The sequence below is a fragment of the Peromyscus leucopus genome, chromosome 10, assembly GCF_004664715.2.
Source record: "Peromyscus leucopus breed LL Stock chromosome 10, UCI_PerLeu_2.1, whole genome shotgun sequence".
In the NCBI taxonomy this organism is placed as follows: Eukaryota; Metazoa; Chordata; class Mammalia; order Rodentia; family Cricetidae; genus Peromyscus; species Peromyscus leucopus.
In genome coordinates, this window is record NC_051071.1 from 45,749,477 (window position 1) to 45,763,497 (window position 14,021).

General features: G+C 34.5%; 1 protein-coding gene across 5 annotated transcripts in view; it reads left to right on the forward strand.

Annotated features, from left to right (window-relative positions):
- The window catches only part of Pcdh7 (protocadherin 7), a 415,069-nt gene that overhangs the window by 216,913 nt on the left and 184,135 nt on the right, over positions 1 to 14,021 (forward strand). The window lies entirely within an intron of this gene.

Below are 14,021 nucleotides of genomic sequence, written 5' to 3' on the forward strand. Positions count from 1 at the left end.
AGACCCTGACATTAGAGTCACTGAAAGTAGTGAACCACTATGTGAGTACTAGGAATTAAGCTCAGGTCCCTTGGAAGAACAACTAATGTTTTTAACCACTGAGCTACTCCTCCATCTCTAAACTATTTCTAATTTAAAAACACACAGATATGAAGAATAGCTTTTGTTTCATACACTTATTTGTTGTTTAATTCTGAGCAGAGCACTTCTTCTCTTGCTGCCTCATTGTTTAAGGCAAGCAATAGCTTCATGCCTGTCATCCTTTGTACAGAATTCTTCTTAGATGTTTGTTTACAAGAAATCACAGTGAGTTTTGGCCCAGTGGTACAAGTCTATAATCCCAACACTTGGGAGGTAAAGACAGGTAGACTCTGTGAATTCACTGACAGATGGTCTTATAGCAAATTCAGGACAGCCAGGTCTATAAAATGACAACACATCTCAAATAAACAAACAAACAAATCTCAAAAATACAAAGTACAAAAGAAATCATGGTGTGTTTATTCTTCAGGCTTTTGCATAAATCAATATCTTATTTCATCATTATAACCAATCTGATCATGGCTTTGACATGAGCCAGGTATTCATGTCACTAAACCAGAAAGAGACTAATAGGTGTGGTTTTATTTGTCTTAATTTTATTTGTTGATGGGTTTTAGAATAACAAGATAATATATGTTACCCCAGATAGAATGAATGTCAGGTTTATATTCACTTCTTAAATTTGATGGTTCTATTTCATTGGTATTTTACACACACACACACACACACACACACACACACACACACACACACACACACCGAGGAGGCAGTGCAGTGCAAGTGCATAAGGCTATGTAAGGAAACTAGGGAATTATTCATTAGGAATAAGATTCCAAATTTATTTTCTAGACTTCAAAATAAGGTAGAAACAAACAATTCCCTTTCAATTAGGAAAACTATTCAGTGAAGTAAGTGAAAAATAATGCTTGAACAAGTTATTTAATATGATTAACATTGTGTCAGTAGGGCTGCATGTTTCTAATCAGGTAAAAAGCCAGCTAAATTTATAAAATCAGATTTTTTATAAATGTAGTAAATATTTCATATGTGTATAACTGCCTTAAAATTTCTAGAGAACCCACATAATTTTTATAATATATTAATAAATTAGAAAATGTCTTAACTTTTTAAGACATGGGCACACATGTGCAACACGTCCCCACTCTCTAGAGAATGCTTACTTTAATTATACTTACCAATGATCTAAATTATTAGGCTTGCTTAAACTTGCTTAAGTTAATAAGACTCATTAGCTGTAGTTACCAGTTCAAATAAAATGGAAAGCATTTCAAATAACTTTCATGAAGATATGGAAAAGGAACACATATTGTGTACAGAGAAAAAAATCCATCATTTCTCACTCTTACTACTGTATCTTATTGAATCATTCAATAATTAGAAACAGTTATGCCTTACAGAAATATATTTATAACTCATTGAAGGCAGCATTTAAGATGTGTAATTTTTCCTTCTAAAGGAAGAATGATTTTTAAGTTTTAAATTAAAGGAAGAAAAATAAATTTTTAAAAATTAAAACTATAGGATTATGCATTTTGAGAGAATGCACATGCAGAAAAGATGTGTGGCTCAAAGATGGTAAGGTAAAAATACTTGTTTCCACTGAGAAGCTGGCATTGTTATTTTGCTCATAATTGACCTAGTCATTAAGCAACTCTCAGCCCCCATCTGTCCCTGCTGTTCTTTTGCTATCATCAAATACATCTTCCCATTTGTGAAGAGGTTTCCATTTTCTTCCAGATAGGAAGCAGGGCATCTCTGAAGTGGATAGGGTTGTTCCCAACTTCAATAGGGAGAAAGAGAACGGAAACCACAATATAGCAGCATAGCAAGATGTCTGCCTCCAAGATCTTTTCATTTCAGCAGCTGAGAAATATTGCTACATGTTATTGCTAAGACACACATTATTATACTAAGTGAAGGTTACTGCCCTTGATTCCCAAGACCGAAAGGGTACATTTTTAATAAATTTTACACTTCATTTAGCTGGTCCCCATATTGATTGGACTTTATGAATTACCTAGTTGTACCTGATGTGCATTTCTAAGGTCAAAGTTTTTAACTTGTGGAGTAACATGCAGGGAATTTGGCTTATAAGTTACTGTATAGTTTTGATATACGTTCTGAAATTCATGAATGAACTTTAAGAAGACAGAGCATTGCATTGCTCACTGTGAAAACACACGCGCACACACAAACACTCACACATCTCAGGTCAGACAGTAGACTGGACTATACATGTTAGAACCTGTCTAGGGAATTACTTGTGTAATGAAGTATATGTTCAGAAATAATTTTATTTTGGAAGCTATTAGCTAAATCAATGGCTTAATACACTGCAAACTTGACAGTATGAAGAGTTGGATATTTAAAGATGTAATATACTCTACAGTAAAATGTAGTTCTATGAAATTGCAGTTAGAAAATTTGTAGTATATGCACCTTGAAAATTAAGTATCTTTTCTTATTATTTAATACACCACCATGGTATATGATATAATGCTTTAGCTAAAATGTTAACAAAAAAACCTATAAGACTTAACATAAGGAATTGTTTTCCTAACTTTTTCTAGGGTGTTTTGCCCCATCAAGAATAAGATGTGATGTTGTCGATTTGTAAATGTATAAGGATATATTGGAATATTTAAAATACTGCTTCAGAGCTATTCCACCAGATGATCTCAACTATTTTTTTCATTTTAAAATACCTTTTATAACTAATGCTCTTTTTTAGAGATTTATTTTTTTCTTAAATACAAGCTTAGGAAAGCACTTAGACTTGGCAGTGCTGATACGAACGTATTTCAGAAACAGCAACAAAACCTCTTGTCTTCAGATGGATGCGGACAGAGTTTGTCTTTCAAGTTTCTGTTGAAAATCTCCGGTAATCCAATGTAAAAGCATCAGTTATTCATTATAACCATTTCAGTATTGCAGTATATTAGGTTTTTATGCTCTTTTTCTTCTCACTGGAAGCCAGCCATAACTGTCCTTGGCTTCTACAATGCTTGTTATAATAAAGTCCTTTGGATATTCCTGTAATAATACTTTGTGGATGCAAATCAAGAGACCCAACTGTTCACCGACTTCTCTTTAGTAGTGAATTGTATTCTTGGTAGATTCCAGCAGTTATTTTTTCTATGGAAATAAAGGTTTAGTGTTGAAATAGTACTTATTTATTTATTTACAGCACTGAACAGTATCACAGCCATGCCTAAGAAAATTGCTTCATAAAATGCTTGGTAATGTAAATGTGAGAATGAAAGTTATATATCGTATGATTTATTGAAATTATGGCTTGTAGGAACATGATCATCTCTATAAAGGAATCTAATATACATGTTGGGGAATAGTCCAATGATGCCTAGTAAAAAAGGATGCTGCTGTAATATCTGCAAAGCAGGTACCTGTCCAGATTTATGCCTTTGGCATTTCTAATCATGCATGGCCTGGCTGTGCAAATTTGAATTTGATGTAGGAAAATTTAAAATAAGCATTTATTTCTGAAGCATTTTTCTTTCACAGAAGATAACATTCTAAGGCTATACTGCTTTTGATTGATTTCCTCATCCACTTCTTATATTAGAAAGAAATGGATTTGTCTGTTTAGAGTAGGATCTTTAATTGAATTCATAACAGAGGAAACCTAGGTCAATGATGATATGGCCTGGAATCTGAGTCTAGTACCTACCCCAGACAACTTAGTATGGCAGGTAACAGGACTTGGGACTGCACCAATATTCTCTATGGATATAACTATTAAAATATGTTTAAATTATTTTGTGTTCTACCAGAAATTAGACCTTTAAAAATATCCTTGAGGAGTAGTTCATGGGAGGGGTTTGAGGGTTGGTAGCTGAGAAGTAAGGGAGAGGGAAAACTGATGTGACTATTTTAGGATTGGAGATTTGCTGTGAGATTATGTCTCCTAGTAACATCAGAAGCTACATTCATTAAGCCTCACCAACATGACTGCCCCAATATGAACTGAACAAGGATTACATCGATGCACGTGACAAACTGGATGGAGAGAAGCCCATGGGGCTTCAACCCCACACAAAGAAATATAGTCAACCAAAGAATGCTGGGAACAGGAGAGGTGGTCCTCCCCATGGAACAGCACAGCAACTGGTCAAACGTGAGCCCTGAAAACGTACATACAGGCAATAGTATACAGATGAATAGTTATATTTAGGAATATGTATGTATGTATATGCATATGTGCATGCAATAACAATTAGTGAAAACAGAGACAATGAATTTGAAAGTGGAGAGGGGTGTCATGGAGGGTTTGGAGGGAGGAAAGAGAAAGAAGAAATGTAATTAAATTAGAATCTCAATTTTGAAAGTCTATTTAAATTAAAAACATAATAAAATAAAAGAATTAAAGTGTAGCTAAAAAAATTGTTGGACTTTTCAGGATTTTTCCTCTTGTCTTGATTTTATTTTAGTTTCTGTCATGGCATTTTCAGAATTTAGTTTGATTGAAACTCCTTTTGTGTAGTCTAATGTATTTGGTCAGTAATTTGGAATTGAAAATAGGATTTTGAGTTAAGCTTTTAAAGATGAAATTCTCTTTAATGGTTGGGAATGTTGTTCAGTGGTAGGACAATTGCCTAGCATACATATGGGCCTACTTTTGATCCCTGACATTGCCAAACAAAAAACATCAGTGACTATTCAAATTGAAAATTTAAAAGACTGAGAATCATTTAGCCACAGAACTTAAAACTTCATAAAGTTACATTTTTGAACACAGAAAAAAAAAGTGTGCAACAGCAAACCATAAAATTTTTTCGTGTGCATGATGTACAAATAGAGAGTTTAGAGGACAAAAATGTAGTTTCTTCTTTTACAATATTCTTAAAATAAACCCAGTTATTGTTTTCTTACAGTGGAATTCATGTGGCATATGGCTTCTTTTCAAGTTCTCTCCATCCAGGAAATGCTTTACTTAACAAGAATATAAAAGAGCATGTAAGTAGAGCTGGTGGAGGGGGAGAAATAGGTCTTCCACATACATTAGTAGACCAATCTGCTGTTTATTAAATTTGCTGATCCTCCACCAGTGAAGACAGCTGATTGAAATACAAAGAATTCAGCAGTTATGCGGAAGTATGAAAACACAAGCACATGGCCTCCCCTTCTGCAGATTTATCATCTGTCAGATTTCTCAAGAGTATACCATATTTTATAGGCTTGAAATAAAACATTATGAATACATACATATATAATGAAAAAAGATATATGATTTGAGGGAACAGCATCGCCCAAAGTTAGCATTTTATTTCATGTAATTTAAATTATGGTGTTGAAAAAGGTGTTCTGTGTGTTAGCTGAATTCCACCTCTAAGCATATTGCTTATCTGTTTGGGTGGATGTGAACCGGTTGAAGGGGAAATAATTTTTTTAAAAAAGTTTTAGCAAGTGTCTGAGATGCTTTGTAGCCAAAGAACAACTTGTATTTTAAAAATAAATTAAAATGCATTAACTACGAACAGCGGGCAGAGTATTTCGAGTGAAGGATGGGGTGAACAGAATGTTGTGATTCGCTCCCATTCTGCAGACCTATGAATAATCATTCCTTGAGGTTTGAAGACTATAAATAACAGTGCTGAGTGGAGTTATTTCTACTTTACAAAGGAAATCATCCATTTTGTTTTCATTTTCACGTGGGTAAACTCAAAATGGATTTGTGTAGCTTCTGCTAATTGTATCCAAGACCTAAGCCTTTTTCAACAAGAGAACTGCTTCCTGATTGTGAGTGGATTCCTGTGTTTATGTGATAAAATTGACTCAGAATTGACAACTGTGGTTTGCCTTGGCAAGGTTAGACGATGGTAGTCACTGCTAAGAGGAGGTAGGCAACAAAATATGAGTTGTAAAGTAAGATATGTAAAATAAAAAAATGCTGAAAACAAATTGAGTTCTAGGGATGAATGATTGGGGAAGGATATACTGACTTAGGTTTTAAGTCTCAGTATAATAATGTTAACGTTTCACGTCAGTTATGCTACAGTGTGCTTTCAGAAATGCACACCAGAGAAGTGGAAATGAAAGTTCTTAAGCAATGTTCAATTGCATATCTTGAGCTAATTGTGAGATGTAGATGATATATGCCATTGGCATAAAAACATAAACAACAAAATAACCACTGTTTTTAATAACCTAAATTACCATTATATATAAGATCATAATGCAAAGGATTATAAAATACTTGTTTTAATTGTTATATAATTTTAAAACAAAATTCTTTTGAAAATGATGTCTTACCAATAGGTATGTTGGTAAGATGGATGGTGCATGTATGTACGTATGCATTTATTCAGTATCAGACCTCCTAGCTTTAGGCTACACAATGTGAAGATGGATGTGATTACATACTGTGTCTCCCAATATATTGTGCACCTTAATAAAGCTTATCTGAGGATCAGAGGAAAAAGTCAGCCACTATATTAAACATAGAAGTCAGGCAATGGTAGCACATGTTTTTTTATCTTAGCATTTGGGAGGCAGAGATCCATTTGGATCTCTGTGGGTTTCAGGCCACACTGGGGAACAGAGCCAGGCATGGTGACACATGCCTTTAATCCCAGCACTAAGCATAAAGGTCTGAGGTCTGTACACACAGACAGGAAGTGATGTAGCTTGGCAGAGAGAGGAAGTGAGATGCAGAACAGAAAGGAATATGGGTGTGGGTATAGAGGAAGTAGGTCTCTTTGGCTGAGGATTTTCAAGTGGTTAAGAATGTGGCTGTGGCGCACGCCTTTAATCCCAGCACTCGGGAGGCAGAGCCAGGCGGATCTCTGTGAGTTCGAGGCCAGCCTGGGCTACCAAGTGAGCTCCAGGAAAGGCGCAAAGCTACACAGAGAAACCCTGTCTCAAAAAAAAAAAAAAAAAAAAAAAAAAAATGTTCAAGCTAATCAACTGTCTCACTTATCCAGAGGGCCTGATCCAGTTCCATGGGGACTCCTCAGCTATTGGTTCACAGTTCATGTGTTTCCACTAGTTTGGCTATTTGTCCCTGTGCTTTTTCCAATCATGGTCTCAACAGTTCTCGCTCATACAATCCCTCAATGTATTTTGTTTTCTTTCTGGGTTATGAGTAGGGATGATAGTAGATTTGGGGAATGGTTTGCTAATATATGCATATGTAAAGATTCTCTGTCTTTGTTTCCTAGATAGTTCTTTTTCTGGCATCACATTTCTGTTTTAAAATTCACTCGTCACCATATTGAGCTTCCTCACCAGTAGGGATTCACTTCTGCAATTTGCATTTATTTTGTTATTTTTCCTCCTGTTCCTACTGCCTAACTGTACTCTACTAGCAACCGTTCTTTCTAAATATGCAGTTCACCTCTTATAATATCCTAATTCATTGTTCCATGTGAAAAAATACATACATTTCATTTTAGTCCTGTCCTTTCTCTTAGATCACTAAGTGACTAGCCATACCTGTCTCTCACTGCAGTGGTTCCTAAGTTCCATCACCTGTATTTCTTTACATGTTTTACCAATTCTTCCCTTAAAGTTCAATATAAATAAGAGTTCCTTAGCACTGCATATTGCATCTCTATCTTAGCACGTACTGCTTCATATCACACCGTCTTAACATCTATCATGCATCTTGTTAGATATAGACCCAATAAGCAGAGCTTATATTGTTATAATTACCACTCTTACTAATCAAGCTCAATTTGATAGGACATTTTCAGACTACAGTGTCACATCTTCAAGAGTCAAGTTCATTGTCATGATCATGTTAGGATGTATACTCTGAACTCTCATTCAATCATGCATAAGAGAAGTTGCCTGAAGCTGTAATTTTCATTTCTCTCATTCCAGAGAGTTCTCTCCTCTGCACTATCAATTAACTGACTCTAACATTGCAACACACCGAATAAACACTAGATAGGTGAATGCATCCTTCTTGTACCAAAATAGTCATTAAGAGTTGCACAAGCATAAAAAATGTCATTCATTTTATAGCTTAAAATATGGTAGTATTTCACAAAATGTCAGTATATATACATATATACTGTATATGTATATTTTGTGTATATATACAAATTTTTTTTGGCTATTTTCAAAAACACTGATAATTGTTTAGGGAGTGTACTAATTTCAATTCAGAGTGTAGTGAGTATCAACAGCCACACCCCTGATAAGCACAAATATTTTGTTCAGTGTAGTTTCAAAAGTGTACAGAAGTCATGAAACCCAGTTGTTTGAATCACATTGCTAGGGCACAGTCTAGAACACACTGATCACTAATGAAACCTTGAAAGACCAAACTGAATTATCAAACTGATGATATCCTCAGTAGTAGAGATTTTATGTGTACTGGTGAGGTCTCAAACAGTACTATACTTACTTTTTAAAATAATACTAAGTATTACCAGGCAGTGGTGGCACACACCTTTAGTCTCAGCCCTTGGGAGGTTGAGGCAGGCAGAACTCTGTGAGTTTGAGACAAGTTTGATGTACAATGCAAGTTCCACAACAGCCACAGCTGCACAGAGAATCCCTTTCTTGAAAATCAATCAATCAATCAATCAATCAATTAATCAATCAACAAATAAATGCATACACACATAATAAATAAATTAAATAATAATAAAATAAAAACCAAGTTTAGGATAAGATGAAAAAAACTCAGTAAAAATTTAAAATTTTGAGGGGAAAAATAAAGATTTTATTTTTATTGAGCAAAATCATACATGGATTAAAATAAAATGACCAGCAGCAAACATGACTCATCACATTAAATAAATTATAAGCAAGTGCTTAGGTTATCAGTTTTGTGTAAAGAAGGGTGAACCATACTAATTTACTTATACACTGCCAGATTTTTAGAAAGAATATATTTAAAACATTATAGACTTGAAAACGAGTGAAATAATATGCCTTTTCTTCTTTTTATGAAAACACAATTTTTCTCATAGAACATATCCTGATAATGGTGCTCCTCCTAGTTCCTCCCCATCTTCCCTCCCATCTGGATGCACTCCCTCTTTGTCTCTCATTGGAAAACAAACAGGCAAGCCACACATTTTATCCAAGACAAAGGCAGCCAGATCTCTGTGAGTTTGAGGCCAGCCTGGTCTACAGGGTAATCTCCAGGATAGTTAGGACTATGCTGAGGCAGAAAAATCCCATCTCAAAAAACAAACAAACAAACAAATAAAAAAAAACACAAAGCGAAAGAACAGGCATCTGAGAGATAATAATAAAATACAATAATATAACAAACTCTTGTAGTATAAAACAGAAACTAAACATTGGAACTGGACAAAAAAGAATGATAGGAGCCTAAGAGAAGGCCCAAGGAACAGACCCATTTGTTCTCACACTCAGGAATCTCATAAACACACTAAGCCAAAAACCATGATATATATACAAAGAACCTGGTGCAGACCTACACACCAGGTCTAGAAGTTGTAAAATGTTTTAATTGAACTGTATCTTCAAATATTAATAAAATGATCACCTGAGAAACTTTTTATCATAATAATTCTCAGAGTTGTACATGGCAATACTCTAATTATCATTATGAAAATTAATTTTGAAGAAATAATGTATAATATTAAAGAAAATCAATGAAGAACATTTTTAGTTAAATAAAAAAGAGTGAATGTTTTTCTTCTGGAGTTAAGAATTTTAAGCACCATATTGTTAACATCAATATATAACACTTTGAGTTTTCATGTATGTGTATTAATGTATCTTTCCATATCTATACATTAATATGAAATCTAATTATAATGCAATTTAGTAATAATAGCTAAGGATTGCACTTAAATCATAAATACAATGCTTCTAACCTCATAACTACATAATCATTTTATTAAGTTGTTTTTATTAATTTTTGGTTCATTTTTGTCAACATTAAGCTTTGAAACTTATTTCTTGAATGCTCAGGACCATGATGTACTATAGCTTAGAATCCTAACAATGCCATTGACCTTTCCCTAAAAACTGAGCTAAGAATAACATTAAAATCCACTATTCTTTCCTCTCCTCCACAATTTTTCTTGGTTTTTAACAAGCTTCAGCTGGTACTGAAAAATGTTTTCATTTTACGTTTTTTTTATGCATTTGCTTCTAAATGAGCTCAGTAATTAAATACTGTTTAATACATTTATCTGGGGCCTATATAATTATACATTGTATTGTGAAAATGCTGTTTATTCTTTTCAAAAACCAAGTCCAGCCATCCCTATGACAGAACATTCACTTGTGTTCTGTGAAGTGACCCACCATGCTATCCTTTACAAAAATTCTGAATCTCTTTCCCTGTATGGCGACTTTTGTTGCCACTGAAGATGACTCTAATTTCACTGTTAAAGTGAATGAATGTGGTCCACTCTCTTAACACTCTAGACCTACCATAATTCAACAGACACTAGCATTGTGATGACTAAGATAACTTTTTCTATATTATTCAGTAGTTATTACCAAGACATAATATAAGAGAAAACCCAAAATATCTCATTGCCTAAAGCATGGAGTCACACAAAGAATACACTGGGTAGTTCTGTGCTTGGAAATGACCAACTGTGAGGAGTTTTAGTCAAATCCAGAACTGAAATATGGTGTGGGATATTTGATCACACAGTGACACCTGAGACTGTGTTAATAAAGTTGAATCAGGGGGCAGAGCCAGCAACTAGTGGACAAGAATTAGTCATTGAGTATACAGAGGACACAGACTCTGAGAGAAAGGCACAGGAAGGATTATGGAGGGACTTGGAGATTCCTGAGATTTTTGGACTTCCCTTTTGGTCTAGGAAATGGAGAGAGAAGGTCAGCTGGCCGCTCCTCAATGCTTCTTTAAATCTGTCAAGTTTTCACCACAACATCTGACTCCTGAGTCTTTATTGGTAATAGACCCACTTAGATGAACACAACAGAGGTATCTCTTTTCCAATTCCTGCAGGAAATTTATTATTCAGACTTCCCTCACCAAAAGGATAAGGAAAATAGTTGTGATATCTAGAATTGGTGGGTCTTTCCTGCATGTCTTCGTTCCACATTCACCAGACACTTAGAAAAAATTGACAGGAGTAGGCATAGGGCAAGACTCCCACAGACTATGTAATATCCTTGTCACATCTTATTCAGCTTGTCTTCTTATACACCACACAAACTTCCACTACTTTTCCCATTACAAAGTCCATACTGGCAGAGAGAACTCCACAACCTCCCTGACATTTTGTGTGCAGGTTTCCTTGTTTCTTAAATCCAACCCTTTGTCGTTCCTCTCCTCAGTGTTTAGAAGGCAGCTCAGTGTGTGTATTCTCAATAAAGTGTACTCCTTGAATCTCTTTTCTTCTAACTGCCAACCACCTTTGATGCTTTGTCCGTAGTTTTCAGCCACCTGAAAAATAACATCTGTGTTATGCTTTGCCCTTTCAGTTCACCAAGGTTTCCTCTACTTAATTCACAAAAATCACAGAGAAACCAGTAACAATACCTAAGAAATATAATTCTCACTACCAAGCTCATACATTTTTCTTCATTTAGAAGCTGCAATAGTCAGGCTTAATGGATTTTTCCTCAGTGTTCTCCATATTATTATATTTTGTGAGAGAACGTTACCAACATTCCTACAACATTATTACAGATATTTTACTGCTGGTGCCTCTCTATCAAATGGACTAACTTTCCCCCAGAATTCTTGTATTTGTGAAAGTGACAGCCCATCCCTTTCTTCTTATTATTACTATGTGAAATCTAGCTTGTATCACTCTTCATGAGCAAAATTTCCACCAGGAATGCCTCATGAATGGCAATGTTGCTTTCATTATCTTGATCTCTACCTTTCCAATATGCAATTTTTATTTCTCTTGCTTGGGAAACTTCCACCATCCATTGTACACAGCTATTCACAAAATCATTCTGCGTGACTTGATCAATTGTGATACAAGTATTAATCTTTTGGTGTATATGCACTAACCAAAGTGACTTTCTTATTTCTGACAAATTTCAAATATACTATAAATAATACACACACATACACATATACACCCATATATACCCCTCCTTAGACCAAACAAAGATTCAATTATCTCTAAAACCTTTAGTATATTAGAGATTCATATGCCAAAAATAGTCTATTTAAACATGTTAAATGTAGCTATCTGGCTGCAAATTCAGAGCATGTGGATTCTACTTTTTTTTCTTGGCTTACAAGATTCCCACATTTAATTCATCCAAACATGAAGCATTTGCTGATCCTAAAATAATCACTCAGGAGTATTTAAATATGTGCATAATGTGATTTAATTAAAAATATTTATTACTGGACTTTATAGGCTTTAATTTTGGAAGGGAATCTAAACTTTAAAATGTTTTGTGTAACGATATTTTAAGTTAAATATAAAATAGATAAAGATAAGAATCATGACCAGACTTCACAAAAAGAACATGTCCCATTAAATAATTGAGTTTGTAGTGTGGAGATGTCTCTTTTAATTCAACAGGCCTACATAGAACTTCTACCTCCAGAATTCTGTGATGTTAATCTCTTATGATAGCAATTAGTTTCCAAGATTTCTCAACTGAAGAGCTGACTAATACTATTGCTCAAGCTTTAGGTGTTTCCTGTTAAACAGAGAGGAAGGCCAATCAGAACTGTGTCAGAGATAAAAGATGTTGAGAAACTGGAACATTTTGAGACGTACTGTCTAAACAAGGCCATGGAAAGACCAAAAGGATCGCTATGTTCAAAACCTCAAAGGTTTTTCTGATAGCTGCTTTCCTAAACATTGGGATTAAAAGTTGAAATACTTGTAGAAACAGGAATGCAAGCACACAGTTGAGCTAATCCTTGTCTTTACAAAATAACTTCAACAATGTTGCGGCCTTTTGGTAATAAATACACTGAGAAACATTTTTCTGTGAGGCGTCACCTTCTTTTTTCCTACAAAGGAAAATTAACTGTTATTTTTAACTCTTGGGCCATATTTATAGCTAGTTTTATATTTATGTTGCTGTGATAAATACATTTAGATGTGCAAGTTAACTTCTACAGTGTCTAAAACTTCATTAAATAAATAATCCAAAAGAAACAGTCCTATGTAGTTTTTACTTGAGTGTAAACATAAAAGTCAAAGACTTCTTTACAAAACAGAGATCATGTGTGTAACAAGTCTTGCTTTCCATGTGGTTTTATTTTGTAAACTGATATTAAAATAATTCTGATTAAAGTACAAATAATTTATTATTATCAACTCTTTATTAAACATTTCTTTTTCATTTTCCTATATAACTCTACTTGTTTAAACTATCATATGCAGTCACAATTAGATCATGTTAATAAGTATAATTAAACATGAATAATTTTACAAATTTCCTTGGTTGGATCTCACAAGGTTTGTGGACTCTTATTAAATTAAATACCTTTTCCGTTAAGTTAAAGCAAGTTGTTTTGATGTTAAAGTTGTGTATCCTTAGGAGATGTGTAAGACAAAAACAACTTTTTTTTTGTGTCAGTTAGGTAGTAATTGGGTAGCAGAAGCAGCAAGAAGTGACATAACCCTGAATTCTGGAAAGCAACTGAGTTAGTGTTCGTTACTAGGCTTGGCCTAGAATCTTTTCTCCCTTAAATCTGCTTTAAAAAAATCTATACCCATATCCTAGTGCCCCGCCTTAAGTTACTCTGTTCAATTGAAAAGAGAGCATAGGATGTTAGTTCATTATGAAGAGCAGTACTCTGGAGGCAGAGGCCAGCCTGGTCTACAGAGCGAGTTCCTGGACAACCAGAGCTGCACAGAGAAACCCTGTAAGGAAAAACAAGTTGCAAAAGAACTAGTTTGTTAACATTATTCTTGAGACTTCTGTCCTTTAAAGGAAAGAGAGTAAAAGCTAGGATTTGGAAGTGGTTTTGTTGACACAGTCTGTGGATGGACACCGTGGTGCAGCCGCTGCTGATTTTCCCTTTACATATTTCGCCATCT